At 39.4% G+C, this 23,172-nt stretch overlaps 1 long non-coding RNA gene across 3 annotated transcripts in view; it reads right to left on the reverse strand.

Moving 5' to 3' along the window:
• The window catches only part of LOC311427584, a 38,525-nt gene that overhangs the window by 5,412 nt on the left and 9,941 nt on the right, over positions 1–23,172 (reverse strand). For 2 of the 3 annotated variants that reach the window (XR_014687444.1, XR_014687446.1), the window contains exons 3-6: positions 16,911–16,984; positions 12,038–12,138; positions 3,780–3,957; positions 885–1,058 (exon numbers count right to left, since the gene is read on the reverse strand). This is a non-coding gene — a long non-coding RNA (uncharacterized lncRNA). The remainder of the gene's footprint in view (positions 1–884; positions 1,059–3,779; positions 3,958–12,037; positions 12,139–16,910; positions 16,985–23,172) is intronic. The other variant, XR_014687445.1, reaches the window with a different exon arrangement.

Below are 23,172 nucleotides of genomic sequence, written 5' to 3' on the forward strand. Positions count from 1 at the left end.
AAAAAAAAAAAAAAAGGAAAAGGAAAGAAAAAAAAAAGAAAAAAAAAAAAGAAAAGAAAAGTGTAGTGATCAGTATCCATCATCTTTCCAACTGCCTTGTCACTACATCAATTAATACAATTGAGCAAAAAATGTCACAAGCCCGGTGGAAAAACCTTTACACAGCCTTTCAGAGGGAAGTTTACTTCCAGCTTTTTTCCCTTGCATTAGCTCCTGTCATCCACAAAACAACAGAACCCAGTGGTGTCAATTATATTTGATTGACTGAGTAAAGCACACACACAAATAAGCGAAAACAATGGACACAAAAATCTATATATGACTCCCCTTGTCAGTGAGAATGCCTGTCTTCTCCATTTTCATGCTGCACGGTGTCCTGCTGCTACAGGCTTAAATGTTTCCTTCAGCCCCCAAACTATCACCAATTAAGTTAGCAGGGTCTTCAAAGGTGTCAAATGACTCCCTGGGCAATTGGCTGTAACTGCTGTTCAATAAATGAGGTCTAATTTATCAGTTTAACTTCACTTTTAAAAACCTAATGTCTCCTGGTACCGTGTGCCATTTGCCCAGTGTGTGAAGAGATGCCTGCCACATCGCATTTTGAAAGTTGTGTGAGCTCTTGTTAGCAATCATACATTTCGTCCATCACACCTTTTCTCTCCTTTTGAAAGATGCATTTGAATAAAATATACTTGAGTGGTATGGACTTGTGTACACAATACCTCAGTAAGATATCCCTATAAAAACAAATACAATGAATGAAACACAGCTTGGAGCTGGCTTTGGTGTGAGAAGGTTTGAACACCTCAGAACAGAGCCCCTTATTACTTTTTGCAATCCTTTTACTTTGACCCTTCGTGGAAACACAGTAGAAATGAACTTACCGGGGCTTTTTTAAGTGTTGGAGATCCAGCAAATCTGTGGCCAGATTGGATACAGGACATGCTCTCTCAGTGGATGCATCCACTCTTCACAAAACTAGGTGTAGGGTAGCATTGCAGCCTGCTGTCAGCACTCTAAGAGCATCAGGCAGACACAGACACAAAAGGTCAGAAAGGCTGGATACAAATTTAGGAGGTCATGATTTAAATATACAGGGAATAAAACTGTGCTTCAAGAAAAAAACAGAATGCAATATATTTATAACTAAAACTTAATTGTTTTATCCCATAATGTACTTAATCTAGTTAGTGTGTGTCCTGGAAAGCAAGTGCATGGAATGGAGAGATGTGGAAAGGTGAGGGTGGAAAAAAAACCCACAGAATTAGTGGACATAAACTCATGTTACAGTGTTACAGCACTTTTTTGTCACTGTAAGGTACAATATGCTTTTAATACAGATGAAGTTTATGCTAGGAATGAAGCTATTGTTTTCACATAAATTAAGATTAATATACAACAGTAGTAATGGAAATTCTTGGTATAACATTCACACATGGCAGCCTTAGCTGCATATTTGAGTAATGTTGAAGAGCTACTTCAATGTTTTGAATTTTTTTAATGCTAATAGTGAGACGCTCTGTGAGGCAAAGACTTCCCCATGTAAGCTTCTGTTTCAATGCAATTTTTTTCCTTTCCTACCCAATACAGGATTTGAAATCTAATGAATGTCTTTTTCTTGCACTGCAAATACACACACACACACACACACACACGCCCCACACCACTGGTCATACTATAGGTAGTGGATTAGTGTATTTTTCATGTAACTTTCTTAATTGGCCTGTCTTTGTTTTGATCCAAAGATTTCAGCATCACACCTAGTCTTAACCTGAAATCTTCTTCTTAAATAACTGCAGAACCTTAATTTAAATTTGAGGTTGTTGATATTACTCACATTTACCTGGTACACAGGAAATATTTTAGACTCCAAAGTTAGAAACAGCACAAGTAACAGTCTGGCAGATGCCAAGGACACTGAATTTCCACTTTCAGAAAGAAGACACCATTGGAAAAGAGCTCTGAAAGACCTCACCAAACAAGATCATTGAGGGTCAGGGTGACAGTGAAAGAACAGGAAGTGAGTTACAAGATTTACAACAATTACAAATCCACATATAAGGAACTGTCCTCTTAGAGAACAAGAACACTCTTCACCTTGAGTACACATTGAAGTAACACAGGTAGAGGGAAATGACCTTGTAATATATTTTTTGTCCCTGAACATCTTTCTCAACACCTGCAGACTTTTTTTATGTTTAACAGACACCAAAATTTTATGTTTCATACATCCCCATGCAGTCTCAGCAAGCTTTGTCAGTGTTTTACAGTATTTCTGGTTTATTATATCATCGTTTGTTTGCCTTCTCATACATGATTGAGGACTATATTGTGATCAATGATTGCTGCTCTTCCCCTCCCTCTCTCATTTTCAAGTACAAAGCTGGTCACTCAAAGCGGAGATTTTTACCAGTGCCTATGCTATTAATCTAGCACTTTTTATGATTAAGTCCATTTTGGTTCTGGTACTGTAACATCATGCTTGTTTGGCTACTCCTTTAGGACACTTGGAGCCCCTTCTACTGACAGCTTTTCTTCGCTCTGCACCTGAGACAATTGTCATAAATGCACTTCTGCACTTTTTGTGCAAAGATTGCTGAGTACATAACTGCCCACTCAGACACTTTGTAACATGGTAACAGGTATTTAACCTCATATTCAAAAGAACCTGCTGTCACCTCATTTTTATCCTGTTACCTACTAGCTTCACAATTCTTATATTAATCTCTACTTTAAGTGATAATTTTCCATGTTAGAGTGTATCTTTTTTTTTTTTTTTTTTTTTTTTTTTTTTTTTTTTTTTTTATTGGACTCCAGGAAACTCTGTTTTTCTCCACAAGATCAGTTACTGAGGAAATGTACTGAACCTTGTAAGATTAAGTTGCTTCAATCACTTGTTTTCTGTTAGCTATGAGCTGTTTACCAACGTGTAAAGTTGAGTACAGTATCACAGTTTTCTTATGAGCCTTTCTGCCTGACTCGTGACCTCATGTACTGGAGCTTTCACAATCGCCACTCCTATTTTAAACTCACATTGAACTCAAAGAGTTAAATGCAGATTTGAGTTTTACTTCTATACTGGATAGGATCACCTCCCTCAGTGTCACGTTGTATCGTGTGCATACTTCCATTCTAAACTTTGTTCTCAGTCAGAAGGAATAAGAAGGAAGCAAAATCCTCCTTAGCTTCACTGCATGGTAACTTCCTGGGTAGAGTGGAATGCAGCTGCCCCAAGAGGTTATCTCTGCAGAAGGAAATGTGACCCTCAGGTATCTAAAACAGGCAAATGTAGTGCTTTCAGTATGAAGGCAGTGATAGAACAGATTCTGGATTTAGTTACAGGCAAGCATGGAAGTTTTAAGCCCTGTGCTATATGAATTTACCCTGTTAAGGATGTGAAAAATGTGACTTTGTAAGTATAATCAGAATAAATAATCATACGTTTTTATACATTGTATTGTTTGGATTAAAGTTGTTAATAGGCACACACAAGGACTTATCCAAATTACATGACCTTTCTGACAAGCTCCTACAACTTGACTTCCACCCCCCTATGTAATAAAGCCCTGCTTTTCCTGCAGTGCGCTACTGAACTTCTCTTTGATAGTTTTAAGAGCCAAGTGAACTCTCTTTTTTCTTATTAGTCCCACATTCTGTTACCAGTTGTGGTTCTGGCAATCCTTATCATATGAGTATTGGTATGACCCCAATTCTGCTGGTAGTATCATGAAAGATACTTTTTTTTTTTTTTTTTCTTTTTCCAGTAGACACTTGCATACCGGTCGTGCTGTGGACTATTGCCCTCTGGAGTTCAAAGCTGGGATGAGCGTTTTCTCAACATGCAATGTCTTTCCCGAGCAGGCAGAAGACTTGTCACTTTTAGTCTCTTTGTTTCCTTCCGGAGTTTTCAACAGAGCAGGAATTTTTCTGGCTTTCAGTCAGCTTGCCTTCTTTGGCCTGCTGGTATAGAGAGCACTGAAATATTTTTCCTTGAAAATGCACTTTTTGCTTTAGGGCCAAGCCAGCAGTGCTGCTAATCTTGGTTCATTACATTACTAATGCTTATCTTGACTTTAGAACAAAGTTTCAAAGAAGCTTAGAAGTCTTTAGCGTTTCTGGGCATCAGCATTTTCTTGTTCCCACACATTACCATTAATTATGGAAATTAATGTTCCAGATCTAACAGCCATCACAGAAAAAAAAAAAAAAAAAAAAAAAAAAAAAAAGATGAAAAGCTCAGCTAACATATTTTGCAGCAAGTTTTTAAAAAAGTACCACAGGAAATCAAGTTGAAAATAAGCAATGGTCCCTGTGGTTCTATTGTCTTCTGTGGGAATTTGGCTGTTGAGAGCCACTTTAAAAATAAAAAAGAAAAAGAAAGGAAGGAAGGAAGGAAGGAAGGAAGGAAGGAAGGAAGGAAGGAAGGAAGGAAGGAAGGAAGGAAGGAAGGAAGGAAGGAAGGAAGGAAGGAAGGAAGGAAGGAAGGAAGGAAGGAAGGAAGGAAGGAAGGAGGGAGGGAGGGAGGGAGGGAAGGAAGGAAGGAAAGAGAGAAAGAAAGAGAGAAAGAGAGAAAGAGAGAAAGAGAGAAAGAGAGAAAGAGAGAAAGAGAGAAAGAAAGAGAAAGAGAGAGAGAAAGAGAGAGAGAGAGAGAAAGAAAGAGAGAAAGAGAGAAAGAGAAAGAGAGAAAGAAAGAGAGAAAGAAAGAGAGAAAGAGAGAAAGAAAGAGAGAAAGAAGGAAAGAAGGAAAGAAAAAGAAAGAAAGAAAGAAAGAAAGAAAGAAAGAAAGAAAGAAAGAAAGAAAGAGAGAGAGAAAGAGAGAGAGAAAGAAAGAGAGAAAGAAAGAGAGAAAGAGAGAAAGAAAGAGAGAAAGAAGGAAAGAAGGAAAGAAGGAAAGAAGGAAAGAAAGAAGGAAAGAAAGAAGGAAAGAAAGAAGGAAAGAAAGAAGGAAAGAAAGAAGGAAAGAAAGAAAGAAAGAAAGAAAGAAAGAAAGAAAGAAAGAAAGAAAGAAAGAAAGAAAGAAAGTTAGTTCACAAAACTTAATTGGTAAAAGCTCTGTTCTAGATATAAAATCAAAAAAGAGTGGGATTTTAGTTACATATACATTCCAGTGAAAAAGGGAAGAAACTCATGAAATGGAAGGAAAAGAAAACAAAGATAGCAGAGTTTATCCCACTGCTTACACCCTACCCCTTTGGCTGCTTCAAGGTTTTGCAGGGACTACGGAGGATCAGTTTGCCTCATAGGAAAATTCCCTTTCTGAACTGCCACCTGCAATGGATGTGCCTCTGAAACCAATGGAATATTAAATCCTATACACATTTCTCAATGAAATGTGCATATCTGTGGTGTGTGCATTAGGTTAAGCAGCAGTATAGTAATGAAAGACATACTCTTTTGCCATATTTTTGTTGTGCTGAATTTAGTGTAAATTAAACTGCGTACAGACACAGACTGATAACTGAAACTTTTATCAAGGCAAGCTAAACTTCTAAAAACCCTGAAACTTTCTGCTTGAAAATACTGATGGATCCTGGTTTAGTAAAATTTCCTATGGCTTGTGCAATCATGCCCTCAAGGTATGTGTAATATTTGTCTGTATATAACTCCATTTGTTTGTCTGTCATAATATCATTTGAACTCTTGATTACATGGAGCTGTAGGAGGTGAAACAGTCCAAGAGAGAGTGAAACTCCATAAGGTTTCATGAAAATAATTGCCAAAGATGAGCACAGGACCTATAGATAATCTGACAGAAGACATGGCTGTGCCAGACATTCTTGGCTATGAAGCATGTTAGCCAGGAAGCACAAATCCACAGGAAACCAGCCTCTTCCAGTTCCAGTGATTACTGAACTACCTATTGTTAAGTAAGGTTTCTGTAGGAAATGTTACCCCTGGCCCATGTTTAGAAACATACTCTGAATATTTGCAATTTAGTTAACCTGATTTAACTGCCCTCCCAGACCATGAGGTAGCCTCTACCTCCTTCCTTTATTGGATCTAGGTACCAGAACTGATCTGGATTTGTCTTGGTTTTGTAGGGTTGGTGGGCAGTGAAATTAGGCAATGCTGTCAGAGGTCTGAAGGAGTGCAGGCATGGGGGAAGCTAAATCTCTCGACATCTTCTTTTGGGGGAACAATGCAGGTGGCAGTCCTACTGCCATGGGCATCTGCAAGGAGCTCCAATGAGTCGAATGGACCATTCTCAACCAGAGAGGTCAGCGCTTAGATGTGTCAATGGCATTGGAAAATCATTCCCTTAAATCCCTGATAAGGAATATTTCACTTGACGAGAACAACATAATATAATCCTTGCTCTGCTGTAGCTTCTGAATAAAATGCAGGCAGGCAGTGTTGTTAGTACAGTTCCTAATGAAGATATACAGAGCTCTATTTTTGGAGAGTCTATAACAGGCCTAGTGACAGCCAATGGAGATTTATACTGCAGGATGTCCTCAGATATCTACTGATTTCTCTCCCACAAAGGTATCCCACCATCCCACAGACTTTGTTCTGATGCATCTCAGGAGAGAAGGTTGCTTATTAACTGGTCTAGTGTGAAGTATTAACTGATGGCCTTGCATTACATTTTGTCATGCATTAAGCTTTATATAGTCACTTAAAAAATCAAATCCATGCCCATTTATTCTGAATTCTTAATAGTTATTTTAGCAACAGTAATAGGGCATTTCTTGGCTTACCACCAAAAAAATTAGATTTTAAAGAAGCTGAAATACTAATCAATGATCCTTTAGGCTATTTTTTTTTTTTTTTTACTATATTAAAAAAAGTTCTGCAAATGCTTGAATCCCCCGAAGTCTGTGGAAAAAAATGAAATCTTCTTCTCCCAGACCACAGTGTGTTGAAATAAATTAGTATAATGATTTATGTTTACGGTTTTAGTCAATTCTGATAGAGATTATAGAGACAAAATGACAAACTGCCTTAGCGGTAAACTTAAATCATGTCAGCCAATCTTTAGTTTTTCCTTACTCTAATTGCTCCTCTTGTTCATTTATCTTCCTAGGCAATCTTTAGAAGAAATACTAGTTCAATCAGTGCATGTGCAAACCACCAGAGATAAAAAGTTTAGCCTAATTTGTCTCACTAAATTGTAATGCCTCTAGTAAACAAATCTTAGCTTGAAAGGAAACCAAGAAAATCTAAATAAACATCCTCTACAAAATGTTTCTCTCTTGCTTGCTACACATTGTATTGGCAATGTTTATAAACTTTGAATTTTTATGCAAACAAACAAAAAAGTAATGTACAACATACTATTAAAGCCACCTGGGATAGTTGCTTTTACCAGTTCATGATAGCTTTTAAGCACAAGTAATCTGGTGTTATTACAGTAAAGTGATGCAAATAATTAAATGTCAGAATAAAATACTGTATTACAGAAATTGTGCAGTAGTTAATCAAAAGAGATGACTGAGTTTCTCTTTCTGTGCCTTTGAAGCCAATACAGTTTTGCAGCTTTCAGCATGCAGAATTTCTTAACTTAGTATAGCTTTATTGCAGTTAATCTTATCTTCCTCTCACTCAAGTGAACAGTTTTGCCACTCACTAGGAGAGAAGTAGGTTCAATCCATTAAGCTGTGCTTCCACAAATGTATTTTTTTTTTCTAGCTGAAATACATGTCACAAAAAAAGCATGCAAGTGTGTCAATCTTTGCAGAGCAGAGACATAAGACTATGAACCATCACTGGATTAAAAGCATCCCTGCTATAAATTAATTCAGACCATTCATTTTATTTCTGGGAAACTAAGGTTCCTGGATACAGACTCTGCTAAAAAAATCCACAGCTCTAATTCTCCAGCAACATGCAGTGGCTCATTTAAGAAAAATATTTTAATGGCTCTGATTTTGTTGCCTCTCTAAAGCCAGAGTGCTATCAATGGGAGAAATCTCATTAAAGGGAATTTTGACCATATAAGGCTTTCAGGATCCAGACTTTCTGGGCATCTGAGATTAAAATCTGATCTGCGTAGCTAGGTTTTCTAAATACATGTGTGTGTCATTACTCATATAACTAATCCCAGCAACTTGAATCAGACCATATATGTGAGTAAATGAGCATGTATTTTCAAAAGCTTTTGGGATTGGGCCCTAACCCTTTCCCCCCCCGCCCCTTTTTTTATTATTATTATTTTTATTTTCTTTCTTTCCTTTTTTTTTTTTTTTTTTTTTTTTTTTTTTTCTTTTTCTTCAAATCATCAGGATCCCATCAGATTTTATGTCTAGCAATTTTTGTTATGTATCACTGCATAAAGCTTTGTCCTGTGGCTCATTCTCTACAGGGAGGAGAGACATTTTTAAACACAAAATTACAGCAGTATCTATAATAAGGTCATTGGCTGAGATGTCTTGTTATTAGACAACATGCTTGCCAAATACATATGCACTGGGTGGAAAATATGCTTTCTTTCTAATTAAGAAATTAGAAAGTAAAGATAAAAGTAGAGCATCTCCATTTCTGGACAAGAGAGACATAACTCATGTCAGATGCTGGAATTCTTATCACTTTCTCATTATGCACATTTATCATGGTCATTCATCTACTTATCAGGTCTGGATGATGGTACAAACATCAAAAAAAAAGCACAAATAGTCATAAGGCCTCTAAAGGAGCATGGCTTTGGGCCTGACCTTTGAAAATATATCAAAAATTCATCATGTTCTGACTCAGACAGCAAAAATTAAAACTTTAAAGGTTAAAGACAAACTTAATGTGTGTGCATATATGTGTGTGTGTGTGTGTGTGTATATATATATATATATGAATATAAAGCCTCTATTGTCATTATATGCTTTTAATGGTCTGTGTCTCTTTTTAGCTGTCCTACATTTCTCATTGCTCTGCATAGGGAACCAGACTCTCAATTGTTTTAAATCGCTTCAGTTCCCTACTAGAGCTAGACACAATTGTGCCAATTTACACAAATTAAGGATCCAGCACATGCTCATTTCTGAAAAAGTGCTGGCCAGGTCTGCATTCTCTTGTTCTAGGGCTTTAAATGGACCACACAATGCTCTTATGTACTGTTTCTGTACCTCTGGGAGCATCATGATTACACAGTGAGAAATCAGAAGGTCCTCTTCAACATTACTAGAAGCACAGTAGGTTTTTGTTTGTTTGTTTGTTTGTTTGTTTTTCCTGTATGTTATAGGATCTTCACAAAGAGGCTTGTAGCCTGACTACATGGATGACCAGAAAAAATAGTTTCTCTCTAGTTACTTTGTCAACAGATTGGGTTCCATAAACCAGAATTATATCCTCCAAGAGAACTTAACTCCATTCCCAAAGCACTTTGGCAGGCTGACAGCTCTTCTTTGTAAGGGTGGTGGTGGTCAGAAAAGCAATATAGAGAGCATAATTAGCCTGTGCTACACTGCCCAGATTGGAAATACCACTCTGAGACCTGTTGGTTGCTGTTCCTGCAAACTTGTGCAAAGCAGAGCAAGGGGTTGAAATCTGGCAAGCTGATGTCCTTGCATCTGTCTGATATCATTTGACCAGCCCTTGGTGGAAATCAGATGTGGGTGAGAGCAGCCTGCTCCATTAGCATTTGAAGTGCAGGGAGGATAATGTGTGGACAAAATGACTGCCCACCATCCCTGGTGGTGCTCCTCACATCAGCTCAAGGTCTTAACATGGGAGCTGGCAGCCAAGGGAGGGTGCCAGATATGGGTGGTTAGCATGGGCACCCAGGACCTTTCTAATGCCTTGCTTCTGGGTGCATATGTACAAGTGTATCTGAATGAGAAATTAAAAATAGAACACTGTCCAAGGGTCTCTCTTCCTATGAATTTAAACAAATACAAGCAAGGGACTTGACTTACATCCCAGTCTCTCTTTTCAGTACAAACAAGGACACACAGTGGTTATGAGACCTCAGACATGTCATTTTAGCTTTCTAGGCGTGAACTACAGGGAATTGAATAGGGTGTTGAAAACAGTCTGGCAAACATAGCTTTTCATGATCTGCTTGGTAAGAGATTTCAACTTTATAAAATAATGGGTAATCTAAATCGTATGATGAACAGTTGGCTTTAAAAATGTGCCTGCCTATGAGCACTTCCAGCTTTTCCTGCAACTGCCAAATATATGCCATATCACCTGATGTCTATGTCACACCTTCACAGAATGACATCAGCATATTTATAATGAGCACCTGGAAAACCATATGGAGCTCACAGATGCTCAGACAAAGGGAGGCAGGATCTCAGCATGCCTTAAGCACTGGTTTAAGTCCCAGGTGCTGCAGAAATACATGTGTGCTGGCTGCTTTAATGGCAAGCAGTCTCCAGAGGGTGGATTGTTCCATATTTGCCTGTGTGGGACAGCAAAAGCAAGCACTCATCAAGTTATGTGGTAGCTGAGCCATGAGAAAGAAACACAGGACTTAAATGACTCAAGCAATGCAGGGACATCTTTTCCTTTTTCTGCCCCACTTCTCAAGCAAGAACGTGTTTTGGAAGTACATGACCTGTGACAGGGCAGGACAGGAGTCCTTCTGCCAAGACACCCAAACTGGGTGGGAGCATGGTCTGTCCTGCAGTGCAGATGGCAAAGCAGCCCTGCTCTCTGCAGGGATGTCCCAAAAGCAACATGGCCAGTAGTTCCAACAGGAACAGTGTCACTGGGAGCTCCAGCTTAGATTTGTGCCACTCTGACAGAGTGTCCCTAAGACCCAATGTCACACCAGACGTACAGCCGTGGTTCCCTATTAGACCCAAGAAGGGCCATTAAAGGGTATGGGACATCCAGCCCGTAACAGAGAGCTGGGAATGAAACCGTAAACATGAAGAAAGGAAGGTGGCAGAGCAGTAGTCTTGGAAATCACCAGCAAAGGGTAGGGACATTCCTTTCCCACTGATCAGAGAGATCCTCAGGATGGGACTTGTCAGCCTCTCCAGCTCAACAACGCAGCCTGGCAAGGACTGCCCTCATGACAGAGGCCATGTTAGGCCTCTTAAACTTTTAAAATGCAGACCCCTTTTTTTTTCCTGAGACTCACAACAAAAGTGTACATGACAATAGCCACATTTTCACCATGGCTATGCCTGACTTTAGAACCATGATGCAACTGCAATGCTGCATAAAATAAGCATCAAAGGCCTACCTTATGGTAAGGCTATCAGTTATGAGGAAACATGCACCACAAAAAGCTGTGCAGAAGAAAAGCACTTTATTACTGATCTCTGGAGCCATGCAGCCCATTGTTCCCATTTTCAGTGAACCCTTGCTGAGGCTCTGAAAGGATTTACAACTTTAGCACAGGATAATCAATTCAAATAATGAAACACAGCTCTGAAGCTATCCAAACAAAAACAAACCAACAGTCACAAAGAGAAAATGTGCATTCAAAAGCCATATGCTGAAGTTAGAACTAGATAAAGTAATGTCATTGCACCACCAGACGCAAAGTTAAAATAGAAAGGCAGAAGAGAGGCTACTAATGTACACCACAAGAGCAGATTAATACTGGAAGACAACAGGCTAAACATCACTCTTTCAGTGATCCTTTATGTTACTGATCCTTTATGTTACTGATCCTTTTATGTTACTTCAAGTACATTTGTGTATGATGAGCCTGAAGCCCAGATTAGGGAAACAAACAAACAAACAAACAGAAACAACACTCTTACACAGGTGAAATTATAATATAGCAGTAGGTATTCCTCTTTCCCTGAATCTGTTGTGTTTTGGTTACATTGCCAGATCGTTTCATACTCAATTTATGGCATTCTGCAGAAAGCACTGTGAACAAGTTAACGTAAAGGTCCGATAAATTACACACAGATTATTCTGAGGATGCTTAATGAAGAAAGTATGCTTTAAAGTTTAATTCACATAAGTTTTTATAAAGCAAAACTTATGCTCCCAAATTTAAATGGGTCTTTCAAGCCCCAGAATGAAAAATGCAGTGTTATATAATGGCATGATCCAATTCACGGGTTGAAGACCTTCTGATATGAAATATGAAACCTTTTATGAATCTCAAATCAAAAATTCTGGATTCACTTACTGCTATATTTGCACTGCTGCAAGACATAGGCTAAATTTTTACAGTTTTCTGTTCCTAGAAGTTTTACCTTTCTTGAAGATCAGCTCTCAGGATAATCTAACCTGTAGTTAAGAAGTTAATCTTATAATTAATAAATTATAAAATGAAGAGAGTGAAAACAGCCTTGTAACAAACATATTTCATAGATATTCAGAACACATCAACTGAAATAATGTTGCTTTGTACAGTAGTTAAACCAACTGTAGAAGATGTACATAGTGAGAAAAGGTTCACAATTGTGCTAGGAAGAGTGTTGGCAACATTTAATCAATCAACCAAATAACAAGATCTGTTTGAGTATGAAATTTTAAACATACAGAATTAACACCTAGAGATTGCTACAGGAATATATAAAACATAGAATTTAAAAATAAATGCTCTCTTGGTCAGTGACGGAAGCCCTCAGTTGTTGAGGGCTGCAAAATGGCATAAGCATTACAGACAAAGCATGATGGGGCAATAGATCACAGTAATAACATTTGCAATAAACAATAACAGAACAAAGCAGACATCTATAAAAATCCCATGAGGAATTTGCCTTATCCATAATTTTCTTTACATTTGAGAAACTGTGTCAGGAAAGGCCATTACAGCCAATGGCACCAATTAATTTCTGCAACTTTTAATGACATCTTTCTGGGTAAAAACCTCAGATAATACTCCAAGCACATGATTGATAGAGGTCTGTGTTTGATTTGTACCAGACTGTTGATTTTTTTAGTATTTTTAAAGAGTCCCAGTGCAGCCAATCAAGCTATCAACATGAAATACTCAGATCTTCTCTTGTAAAGTACAAGAAAACAGAAAGACAATGGGACTTTCTTAGTAGGGTTGACAGACTATTGGTGATTTTATTTCAGTAGCTCTCTGGATGATGGATTACATGAATTTTTATTCCAAAGGAAAATGATAGCTGAAAAGAAATCTTTGATTTCATTCCATTCTGGATGTTATTTTACCCTTAAAAAGACTGTTGAAATGCAGAAGAAATAAAAATAATTGATTCTGAAGCGTGAAACATAACAATATACTGACATATTTGATTTTCTGGTCTTCAGCTAACCAACAGGTTTCAAGGATATTATAAAATTCTGTCTGGGATTTCCTCATACATAAGCCTTTGGAGGATACAGAAGATAGAAACATGATTTTTTGTTTGTTTTGTTTTTGGTTTTGTTTTGTTTTCCAAAATACTTTAGTAACATCATTCTCTCATACTTTGAGATAATTGGTAAAATTAAACAGAGACTGAAAATAGATGTAGGTGGCTCTTCTTTGCTGATCTAGTGAGCCTAGGAGAACACATTTTGTCATCCCTACCTCTGTAGCAGTAAAAAAAATAAATAGATAAATAAATAAATGTATGTATATCCCTTAGTGAAACCAGGCAAAATCTTGTATTTGTGGATGCATCCCACAGTGCAGCTGACCACATGGGCAGTCAAGTTTCTGCTTCTGTGTTTGTGGGGCTTTAGGGGGGATGCCTGGATGTCACGGCTTCTGGTACAACCGGTACTACATTGGGGTCTGTTTTGTGTAGCTACCTGCTTAGCATGGCACCACTGAAATTGCCTTGCACCCTTTTCAGGCATAGCTGGCCAGGCCTACAGGCAGACAAAAGAAATGAGAAACAGTCCTGTGACCTCTGTGTGCACTGGCATGGCCATATGAGGGTGGGGAATGGGTGGGGGGAAGCAGCCATGCAGCTAAAAATCATATGAACATATGAAATTGCCCCTAGAAATTAGAGTCCCAGCTTACGAGCCTTTGGTGGGAGCTTGGGTATATGAACTGCACAAATGCCCAGGCACTTCCTAAGTTTATGCAGCAACCTAATTCTATAATCATGAAATCAAATGAAATTCTGAGATTTGTGGCCTTATCATTTGATGATTGCTAACTGTAAGCATATAAGCAATGGAGAATATATCTTACATATGCACTGCTTTGAAGGTCTCCAACATTCTATATACTTGATTTATTTGGAGTGTTTTTTGAATGCTAAAAAGCTGTGTAGTACTTACTATAAATAAGAAGAAATGTGCCATCTAAATTTGATCTTCTAATAAGAAGCAAATAACAGATCACAGTAATGATCCTCAGTGCATTGTATTTCTCAAAATTAGTACTGCTGCCCTGTGAAGAATTATTTTATTCACCTCTCACTGCTGATGAAGAACCCGATCTTCAGGTACAAATAAGCTGTTTAGCTAAATGCTCTCAGTTGGAGTGCCAGCATGGCCTATATAAGCACATGGAAATGGGCTAATCCCAGCCAATTTAATAGGTTAGTGGGGACTAGAACTGTGAATCCTATGAAACCAATGTATTTAATTCCCTCCAAGTTTTGATTACATGGTATAAGAATTACTTCTTTTTAGAAGACATCTTTTACATGATACTCATTTTAGTCACTATTCCAAAGTTCTTACAAATGAAAGTACCTTTCCCCAAAAACTAATCCTCTTTTCATGTGCTGGTTCATTAAAGAAACAAACAAACACCCCACAACAAAACTTGTCCATCCCTGCCTCCCTGCCTTAAAAAAAACTTAAGTCATCCATCCACAAACAAGCAAATATTTCCATATTTGCCCTGTACAACAGATTTTTCTATGACATTGTTGTGGTTAATTCTTTGTTCATTAAAGGAAATCCTTATTATAAGTAAGTTATCTCTACAGGGGTCACATCTACTATCACTGCCTACCACATAACTATACAAGGTATATATAAGGTATACACAGTAGGTATAGCTAAATAGCTATATCTGTCATATAACTATGATTACACTAAAGGTTAAAATTTTTCTCTCACAATATGCATTCTTCAAGAATATTCAAGTTCTCATCTCAGGCATGGCTCCTCCTAATTCCCTATTTCTGTCTTTTTGGAGAATAATTATCAAAGTAAAATGCTATCTGTTGTTCTATATGTCAGATATGACAAAATTTAAAGACTAGGAGTATTTAAAAATAAAATGTTTACTTTTATTGGCAGAGCTACACAAAAGAATAACTCAGTAGCTGCAGTGCAGGTATTAATTATTGTGTAATGATCAGGAAAGAGACTCTGGAAAAATGCTGCCAGATTTTGGATACAAGCATCCTATTTTTCTCTGCCACTGCTTTTGCGAGCTACTGGAAATACTCAAACTAAAAAGTGAATTGTGTCATGGATGACCCAAGAAAGCACGCGTTTGTTTTGTGAAAAGACGGGTGTTTTATCCCAGAGCCTAATTCAGTAGATTTATCTGCTACAATTACAGCGCTTTGATCACTCCAGAATAGGTGGTGTAGTGCGGGGTGTAGCTGTCCTTTTCCAATTCACTCTCCTTATCAGGATACATGTCTGTTGATTTGTGGGAAGCTGGCTGTTTTTCGTTCCTGACAAACTCCAGTGATTAAAATGTAGTGGCTTGCTCTTGTTCCCCTGATAAAGGTGACAGCTGCAGAGTTTCCAGTGTTAGTGGATATGGTCCATGCAGATTGCTTTTTAATGAAAGCAATATATTATCTTACCTAGAGACCCTGCAGCCTTACCTTGTTAATGTATTCTGGCTTGGCACCACATTCATCTATAAATTAGTTGTATTAAACATGCTTCTTACTATTTATCCAGTCTCTAAAGAGTTTTTTCTTTTTTTTTTTTCTTTTTTCCTTTTTTTTCCCAGTTTGTTTGTAACTTTGCTTCACACCTCCACGAGCAACATCATGTGTGAAATGAACAATGGTGTAGATTTCTCATAAAGTATCTAGTATTAAATAATATAGTCACAGACACCTCCACACTCGATGACTTGATAATCCTTCACATTTCGCCATTAAAATACACACTGAGGGATGTGGAATTAACAACACTTGATTATACAAGTTATATCTGCAAAGGTTTTCCCCTTCACTGCAACTTTACAATCAAAATGATATACGTAACAGAATCAAACAAAACAAAGATTAACCTAAACAGTCAAAGTTGCGTTTCATTTTTGTAGCCATGTCTCTTTTAAATTGTCTGAAATAAAGCAGATTGAAAATTCCTGTTGCATGGTATCCTTTAACAAAAGCGTGCAGGTCTCTGGAACACTCAAATGCCAAATTCATTATCACTATGAATGGTCTGTTCTTCAGATACAAGCAGTGCATTCCCTGTCAATAATTTACACTATTTCCACCTACTTTCATTTTGGACTAACTTTCAGAAAAGGACTGAAATATCATTTAGGGACCAACTTCTGTTTTTCTTTCACAAGAAGTATTTTTCTAGCAAAAGGTAAATATTTTAACTCAATAGCTCTCATAAAAGATACATGAAAAAATGGAGGTTTAATTACTTTCCTATATTTTATTCCTAAAAAATAATGAGAATTTAGTACTTTGGTATAGATCAAAGGTGATTATTACATTATCTTTAAAAATCTCCCATATATAACATAGTCAAAAAAAAAAGAAAAAAAAAAAAAAAAGGAAAGAAAAAAAAAAAAGAAACATTTCAATAATCTACAAATGTACATATGGGAGCTATTAACTACTGTGAAAATGTTTTATAGATATTAATAATTAAATGTGATGTGTATTAATAATTAAATAATGTTGTTTTCAGTAGAAGGTGTTCTGCATTTTGGACTTGAAATATTGGAATTTAACTCCCTTAGAGTGCCTGCGTGTCTCTGCTCCATTTGTATCTTTGTTAACAATGCCTGTACAGCAGGAGAGATAAATAAGGGATTAGTAATAGATTAAAGGAAAGCCTTTGGTTTATACACACTGTGAATGCTGCCTCTGCAGTTAATTTTTTGAAATTTTTCTTTTTGGCAGAAAGATAACAAAATACCATACCTGTTTCTTATTTCCTCCATCTAAATTAGAATCCTGTTTGTCTTATATCTTCCTTGGAAATGCTCTTTGGGTGCCTAGAAATAATAATAACAATAATAACAATAATAATAACAACAACAATAACAGTAACAATAAAGTAAGAATACTCCTGGATTTTTCTGAGCAGCCTTTCTGATGTTAAAGAATTAAGTTATTTCATTTTCCATCTTTCCATCTTTGCTTTGAAAATTTTGAAGTCACCCAGACCTGTGAGGTTTTCTTGTTCTGAGGAAATAGCTCATCATCTTCTGGCCAAATACCTCACACCCAGTGAGTGTGTAAAAGCAGAGATAAAGGCAGGGGAAAAAAAAAAAAAAAAAAAAAAAGTAAAACTATAGTTGTGCGTAGGGACTGCACATGGGACATGGGGCTGCTGGTCTCTTAACCCGGAAATACCAGTTCACAGCTAAGGTGGGAGCTGCACTTTCTCATGCTCCCTTTTCTCTGGCAAAGTTTGTTTCTAAAAATAGGTTCACTTTTTCTCCCCAACAAGTATGTAAAGTGCATTAAAGGTATAAGCACACCTTATACCAAAGCTGCACTAAACGGTCTGCATGCCCCTCAAAGCTCTTTGAAATCAGCAAACCAGCCCCAGCTTCCCAAGTTATTTCAGACTCATGTACTTGCTCCCTGTCAGGAGAGGTAATTTCATTTTTCCTTTATATTTATTTTCTTTATATTAATGCAAATTCCCAATTACATCATGCTGACATATCTGTATGTTACACAGATCATATTTATACTAAGTACTTGAGGTCATAATTAGAGACTTAAGACTTCAGCTCATAAATTAATATAGTGGGTGAATTTTTGTCTTGTAGAGAAGCCAATTTGATTTTTTCTGTTGCCAGGAACAGAACTGTGAAGTCAGAGGTACAAAACTGAACAGCACCAATTTGGCAGAGTGTTTATGCCTCTGTAAGAACACAGGAAGGCTGCCTGCATGTACTGCATCCATCATCATACAACAGCTGGGGACTCGGGATGATTATATGAATGGCTGTCTGTTTCAGCAGAAATAGGGAGAGTTCATAGTAAACCATATATTTCACAGGTCTAAAGTATATTTTATTTTATTATACTTTATTTCAGTAAGTGCTTTCTTTTAGTGTTTTTCCCAGATAAAAACCTAATTTAACAGTCATTAAAGAGCTTTTAAAATTATGCATACCATGAAATGCTAAATCTGATAACAATGTAGAAAGAGATCGATCGGAGTACTGCTCCCTCATCTCACTAGGAGATATTAAGAACCACGATAAAGATATTTTTCTACACTCAGCCTTTGTCATGTATTCACAGTGCCTTGACCACTCAGCATGTGTGCCATCCCCTTTTTCTTGCACCAGCCCAAAGTGTCCAAATCCCACAAAAATTTCCAAGTTCCCCCAGTCTGCATCTGCTGGTGGGGAAATGTGACAGCCACACTGTCCCTGTGCTCAGTCCCAATACGGCTGGGAAGGTGAGGAAGAAATGCGGTGCAGCAAAGACAGAGGATATGACTCCACCATCAGGAGAGAGAAGGGAAAAGTACAAAGGCTCAAAAGGAAAAAAGAAATTTTCATTTTGTGCTCATTAATCATGTAGACAACTGTACAGATCCACAAACATATGCAAGCAAACCCACAGAGTGCTGATTGCAGCATTTGTTCTTTACATATAACCAACCGTTGCTTTCCAAATTGGTTCCTCTGATATGTTTCTCCATAAATAATGCTTAAAACACACATTACATACACTCTATGGGTTGTTCTCCAGTGTCATTTTTTTGGGGTACATCACTGTTGCACAAAGATATTGTGATTGACAAAATAACACACTGTTATAAAACAAACAGAAATTCCATCTCATAAATCACAATAGAAAGTAAAAAGAGATTATCAAACAACTAAATAATGCAGCCCACAGCAAAACATGCCACTAAATCATACAAACCAGGGTAAATTAGATAACACTGTCCATATACAATTACACTGTTTGGCTCCCATGACAGCCTTTAAATGTGACGTGTTATTTGACATGTATGCAATTAGGGCTTAAAATCAATTTTTTTCTATTCCATTTAAAATAAAAAATGTACTGTTTCCAAATCAAATGTTAACTTTTTAGTCAAGATGTACAAGAAGTAGTATCAGGTTAGCAGCACCTCAGCAGTGTAATGCAAGCCAGTAAGGGATGGTTTTCTGGGTTAATGTGGAGGACCAGGTCCCCAGGAATAATTATTACTGCACATTATTTATACTCAAATATTATTCCTATTATTATTGTCAGAAGACTTCTTGTAAAACCAAGATCCAGCAAGAAGCAGCAGCACTAATGCACAAAGATAGAGGTGACACAGTGAACACCAAGGCAGACTTGGATCTCCAGGTAGATGTGCACTATAACAGGGACCTAGCACCTCCAGCCCATTGTCCCATGCGAATGTGGTGGGAGGAACACCTCAGCACGGTGCTGAGACATGAACAGGGAGGAGGCACAGTAATGATGTGATGCTTCGAGGTGGTGAGAGCTGTGTAACTATTCTGCCCCTGCTCAGCAGGAAGCCAGGAGCAGCCGTGCATCCTTGCCCAGCTGATGGAAGCAGCGACTGCTTGTGGTGAAAGCTTACCGAAGGTCCATAGAAATGTGCTCAGTGCTGTAGCATCACTGGATGATAACTGCTAGCCCAAGCACCAGCCTTTTCATGCTTTTGGCTACCCATGTGCAGGCATGGACATCAGACAGCTTCAAGGCTCTCAGCCGGCGTTGGGGTTGCACAAGATCACGGAGGTGTGCAAGTGCCCTCACACTGGCCTGATGTTTGGTCCCAGGCAAGCCCAGCTTGGTGCTACCCTGTGAAGCCTTCACAGAGCCATATATGCTGCTTAGCTGTAGAAATGACGGGTTGCTTTTATTTCAAATTATCAAATTGTTGCCCATTTTCCACACCTTTTGTACATGTTTCCTCTTGACTATTTTTTAAAAACAACATGAAGGAAAATTATGTTCTCCTTTATGCATAAAAACTCTAAATCAGTATTAAAATTAGAGTATAACTTAGTGCTCTAATCTCTTTATTCCCCCCTCAGTCTGTCTTCCTGTCCAGACACTTAAATATATATATATACACACACATATATATATATATATATATAAATGGTGATGTACTTTACAATTTCTACACAAATTCTCGTCAGATCATCATAAAAAATGCCCATTTGAGGACTCAAACATTTCATTTTCTTCCTTAAGGTCCTCATAGACAAGCTGTTGAGCACGAGCTTAACCTGGCTGCTACGGTAAAAGATAACAAAAAATGTTTTTACAAATAACATTTTACAAATACCCTCCTTCTTAACAATAAGAAGAGGGGCAAGGAGAATCTCCATCCTTTACTGGATGCAGGGGGGAACATGACTACTGAAGATAAGGGAAAGGCTGAGGTTCTTAACGCCTTCTTTACATCTGTCTTTACTAACCAGACCACTTATCCTCAGGGTACTCGGCCTCCCAACATGGAAGTCGTGGATGGGGAGCAGAAGAAACCCCCCACAGTTCAGGTGGAAACAGAGACCTGCTGCTCCATCTGGACAGTCACAAGTCCATGATGCCAAATGGGATCCACCAGAAGGTTCTGAAGGAGTTGGTGTATGTGATTGCTGGGCTGCTCTCCATCATCTGTCATCAGTCATGGTCATCCAGAGAGATCCCAGATGACTGCAGACTTGCTAATGAGACACCCATCTATAAGAAGGGTTGTAGGGAGGACCTGGGGAACTACGGGCCTGTCAGAAAAGAGCAGTCAGGCATTGGAACAGGTTGCCAAGGAAGTGGTGGAGTCACTGTCCTTGGGAGTGTTCAAGGAAAGGCTGGACGTGGTGCTTAGGGACATGGTTTAGTGGGTGACAGTGGTGGTAGGGTGATGATTGGACCAGTTGATCTTGGAGGTCGCTTCCAACCTTAACGATTCAGTGATTCTATGTCTCACTGAGATGGGCTGAGAACTGTATGAATGGCCCAGAGGGTCAGAGGGTGGCATAAAGTCTAGTTGGAACCAGTAACAGTGTACCCCAGGGGTCCAGTACCAGCTCAAATCCTGTTTAACATCTCCATTAACAACCCGGACAATGAGACAGACTGCACCCTCAGCAACATTGCTGATGACACAAAACTAGGAGGTGTGGCTGATATGCCAGAGAGCGGTGCTGCCATCCAAAATGACCTCAACAGGCTGGAGAAATTGGCTGACGGGAATCTCATGCAGATCATCAAGGGGACGTACAGCATCCTGCACTTTGGGAGGAAAAACCAGTGTAGGTGGAGGGGGAGCCAGCAGGAAAGCAGCTCTGCAGGAAAGGACCTGGCATCCTCGTGGACGTCAAGGTGAAAATGAGACAGCAACATGCCCTTTCCCCAAGAAGGACAATGGTAACCTGGGCTGTATTAGGAGCAGAGTTGCCATCAGGCAGAGAGAAGTGATCCTGCCCGTCTACTCAACTCCGTTGAGGCTACACCAGAAGTGCTGGGTCCAGTTCTCGCCTCCCTAATATGACAGGAGCATGGACATCCTGGGGAGAGCCCAGGGGAAGGACCATGGATACGATGAAGGGACTGGAGAATCTCTTCTGTGAGGAAAGGCTGAGAGTAGGAGCTGTTCAGCCTGGAGAAGAGAAGGCACAGGGTAGTCTTACCAATGTGTATAAATACCTGAAGGGAGGGCAAAGGATGGAGCCAGGCTCTTCTCAGGAGTGCCCAATGCCAGGACAAGAGGCACTGGACACAGACTGGACACAGGAGGCTCTCTCTGAACACCAGGAGTGCTGTTTTGCTGTGCAGGTGAGAAACACTGGCACAGGCTGCCCAGAATTGTTTTTGAGCCTCCCTCCCTTGGGGACCTCCAAAATCTGCCTAGACACAGTCCTGGGCACCCTGCTCTTGGTGGCCCTGCTGGACCAGGGGCTAGAGCAGTGCCTCTCAAGGTCCCTGCCAGCCTCAGCCCTTCTGTGATTCTAAAAAAGTGTATTTTTATTGTACTGTTCTTTTTCCTTCTGTTTCTGTCTTCTGCCTAAATTAAACTAGAGTCGAAGGGGGAAGGGGCTAAAACCAGGCGCGCCGGTGAAGACCTAAGGGATGGTACGCTAGAATCAGAGGGGCTGTGTGCCAGTGGGGTCCTTTGGTCAGATCCACAAGGTGCTGAGTGTAAGGAGACGCACCTGAAGTGCTTCTACACGAACACATGCAGTATGAGGAATAAAATGGATGAGCTAGAAGTCCTGGCCCAGTCCCGCAACTACGACATCATCGGCATAAGCGAAACCTGGTGGGATGAGTCCTGTGACTGGGGTGTTGTGATAGATGGTTACAGGCTCTTCAGGAGGGACAGGCAGGGTAGGCGAGGTGGTGGGGTGGCGATGTATGTGAAGCAGGGGCTGGACTGTGTGGAACTTCAGGTCGGCGATGGCAAAGTTGAGAACCTCTGGGTAAGGATCAAGGGACGAACGAATAAAGGGGATGTCGTTGTGGGAGTCTATTACAGACCGCCTGGCCAGGACGATAGCGCTGATAAATTATTCTTTACAGAACTAAGAGAGGCCTCGAGATTAACTCCCCTTGTCCTTATGGGGGACTTCAACTTGCCGGACGTTAACTGGGAGTGCCACATGGCTGACACGAGCAAGTCCAGGAGGTTCATGAAGCACCTAGATGATAACTTCTTGGTACAGGTGCTAACGGAGCCAACTAGGAAAAGTGCCCTCCTAGACCTGTTGCTAGAAAACAGAGAGGGTCTGGTGGGAGATGTGGTGATTGGTGGCCGCCTCGGTCATAGCGACCATGAAGTGGTTGAGTTCAAAATTTATGGTGACAGAAGGAAAAGTGCCACCAAAACCTCATCCCTAGATATGGGGAAAGCGGACTTCAGGCTGCTCAGGGAACTAGTCAGCAAGGTCCCCTGGGAAACTGCTCTTGAAGGCCTCGATGTCCACCAGTGCTGGTCACTCTTTAAGCGATGCCTCCTAGAAGCACAAGATCAGGCAATTCCTAAATATCGCAAGTCAGGCAGGCGGGGCAGGAGGCCAGCGTGGCTGACCAGGAATGTTCTAATGGAGATTAGGCGGAAACAGAGAGTGTTTTGCTACTGGAAGGAGGGCCAGGCGTCATGGAAAGAATACAGGGATGCTGTTCGTGTTTGTAGGGAAAAAGTTCGAGTGGCCAAAGCACAGCTAGAGTTGAAGCTGGCTGT

This window comes from Aythya ferina (genome assembly GCF_964211825.1).
Source record: "Aythya ferina genome assembly, chromosome: Z".
Classification (NCBI taxonomy): domain Eukaryota; kingdom Metazoa; phylum Chordata; class Aves; order Anseriformes; family Anatidae; genus Aythya; species Aythya ferina.